This window comes from Mus pahari, chromosome 6, assembly GCF_900095145.1.
Source record: "Mus pahari chromosome 6, PAHARI_EIJ_v1.1, whole genome shotgun sequence".
NCBI lineage: Eukaryota > Metazoa > Chordata > Mammalia > Rodentia > Muridae > Mus > Mus pahari.
Genome location: NC_034595.1, coordinates 42,022,966 through 42,026,313, shown reverse-complemented (window position 1 = coordinate 42,026,313; position 3,348 = coordinate 42,022,966).

Below are 3,348 nucleotides of genomic sequence, written 5' to 3'. Positions count from 1 at the left end.
CCATATCTTCGAGGCTTTTCCCCACTTTCTTCTCTATAAATTTCAGTGTCTCTGGTTTTATGTGGAGTTCTATGATCCACTTAGACTTGAGCCAAGGCAAGTCTTATAAAAAACATTAATTGGGGCTGGCTTACAGATTCAGAGGTTCAGTCCATTACCATCAAGGTGGGAGTATGACAGCATCCAGGCAGGCATGGTGCAGGAGGATCTGAGAGTTGTACATCTTCATCCAAAGGCTGCTAGTGGAAGACTGACTTCCAGGCAACTAGGGTTAGGGTCTTAAGCCTACACCCACTGTGACACACCTATTTCAACCAGGTCACACCTATTCCAACAAGGCCACACCTCCAAATGGTGCCATTCCCTGCTTATCACTCCTATGCAATATTTTTAGATAACCCCCTTTTGATAGGCTCCATCATATAGATGATATGAATGAGAAAATAAAATGTGTCAGAAAATTTTGAATGCCTAATTTAGCCACATAGCTAAACATCCCATTTACTTTTATTTGCAAAAAGTACAAAAACTATATGACTGAGTATAGGATTTATGTAAGTCTTAAAATTTTTTTCCATTGTGTATTGTTCTCCTCCTAACATCACTCATATTTTCTCATCTTCATTTTATTAGTTTTTAAATTAGTATACAGAATAATGAGTTTTATTATATCATTTTTATGTATTCTTTTATTGTATTATTGGTCCTCCAGATCCTCGTTCCTCTCCTCCCACCTCCTAATCCCCTGCCTCTTTGTATCCATAGAACAGGATCCACTTCTGCTTTTAAATCAAGTATTCTACTATTTTTGTTCATCTTTCCATAAGACATGTTTTGGTCTTTCCAGGGGCTCCTTTTTAGTTTTATACTTATAGTCTCTTAAATAGAAAGGTATTAAAATTTTGGAATCTATTATGTATAACATATCTAATAATACATATATAATAAATACATATATGTATGGATATACATATATACACATATACATGTATATATGCATAAACATGTATATGAGAATACTTCAAGTGGAATCACAAATATCAGGGGAGATAAACCCCCAAATAGACATCTCATGCTAGCAAGTTAAACCTCCATTATCAGAAATGGGTTGTATCTAAATGAGCTGTTGTCCAAAATAGCCCCATGGAACACCCCCCACTCCCGCCATACACACACATACACAAAAGAAACCCTTAGGCTATTTTCAGGTTATTGGTTGCTCTCCACACTGATATTGAGGTCCTATTGCTGAAGATAACACCTATAAAACTCATTGAGCATGGAGAAATCAGGCAGGTACCAAATTCAAGTCCACTGAATAGCGTTCAAGGTACTGGAACATACTCTATATACTAATAAAGGAGAAATATAAACAGCAACCGAGCTACAAAATGTTTAATCTACAATGGTTACATACATGTAAAAAACACTACTGCAATAGTGGCACAGAGTTATTGGGAGTAATCAACCAATATCTGATTTGGCTTAAGATCTATGCCATGAAATGGAACCATCACCAACACTGCTCTGGTGGCCAAGAAACTGAGACTAGATAAGCCGAGGTCCTATGGGAAAACCAAACACTATTGTTCTGCTAAAGGAACATACCAATAAAATGACTCCAAACAACAGTCTTCTTCTACATGCATAGATCAGTGCCTTGCTTAGCTACCATCAGAGAAGCTTCCTCCTGCAGTATATAGGCGTTAATTCAGAGTCCTACAACTGGACAGTGTGCCGAATAAAAGACCAGAAGTAAAACACTCAATTCTAAATTAGATTTTTGACCACATTCCTCTCTTTAGGAGTCAGTGAATTATGTACAAGAGGAGGAAGGATTATAAGAGACATAGGAGATGGATGACAACAAGGAAGTAGTGTCTTTCAGACAAAACGGAACAGAGACTATGGGTCTATGCATAATCCTTATACAATTTCAAACCAGGTCATGTCTCAGCACTGAGAGAGGGAATGGACATATGGGCTTCCATCTCCAACCAAGTATCTATTTCAGATTAACAGTTACTCACACACAAAAAATAATTTCTCCAAGGGAGCCTCAGTGTGTACACAAACCACACTTTTATAAATGTAAAATCTAGCCAGGCAGTGGTGGCACACGCCTTTAATCCCAGCACTTGGGAGGTAGAGGCAGGTGGATTTCACAGTTCAAGGCCAGCCTGGTCTACAGAGTGAGTTCCAGGACAGCCAGGGCTACACAGAGAAGCTTTATCTCAACCTCCCCAACCCCCTCCCCCAAAAGTAAAATACAGTTCTATCCATTTGCCTGCAAATTTCATGATATCAGTGTTTTTAACAATTGAGTAATATTCCATTGTAAAAATTACCTTATTTTCTTTATCCATTATTTGGTTGAGGACATCTATGTTATTTCCAGTTTCTGGCTATTAGTCAGGAAACTGCTATGAACATAGCTGAGCAAGTGACCTTGTGATAGAATGGAACATCCTTCAGGTATATGCCCAGTAGTGATATATTGGGTCTAAAGGTTGATGCCCAGTTTTGTCCTCCTACAAGCAATGGAGGTGTGTTCCCTTTGTTCTACATCCTTGCCACCATTAGCTGTCACTTGTGTGTTTTAACTTAGTCATTACTGACATGTGTAAGACATGTGTAAGATAAAATCCCAGTGTCATTTTGTTTTGCATTTCCCTACTGACTTAGGCTACTGAAGAGCTTCTCAGCCACTTGAGAATCCTGTTAAAAATTCTCTCTTTAGATCTGTACCCCATTTATAATTGGATAATTTGTTGTGTTGATTTCTAGTATCTTCAGTTCTTTATGTATCTTTGGAAATTAGTCTTCTGTCTGATGTGGTGTTGGTGAAGATCTCATCCAATTCTCTAGGTTGCTGTTTTGTCCTGTTAATGACGTATTTTGCCAAAACTCATACTGAGTGCCATAACTTAGTATTAGAAAGACAACATGGTATGTCCTATTTTGTAAGTTGATATTACCTATAAAGAAAAAGATAATCATGTTCCAATCCACTGATCCAGAGACGCTAAGTAACTAGGAGGGTTCAAGGGTGAACAAATGAATCTCCTTTTATGAACAGAAAATAGAATAACCATTGTGGATGGTTAAGAGAGTTGTGTCTTAGCCGGGCAAGGTGGCGCATGCCTTTAATCCCAGCACTCGGGAGGCAGAGGCAGGTGGATCTCTGAGTTTAAGGCCAGCCTGGACTACAGGGTGAGTTCCAGGACAGCCAGGGCTACACAGAGAAACACTGTCTTGTAAAACCGAAAAAGAAGAAGAAGAAGAAGAAGAAGAAGAAGAAGAAGAAGAAGAAGAAGAAGAAGAAGAAGAAGAAGAAGAAGAAGAAGA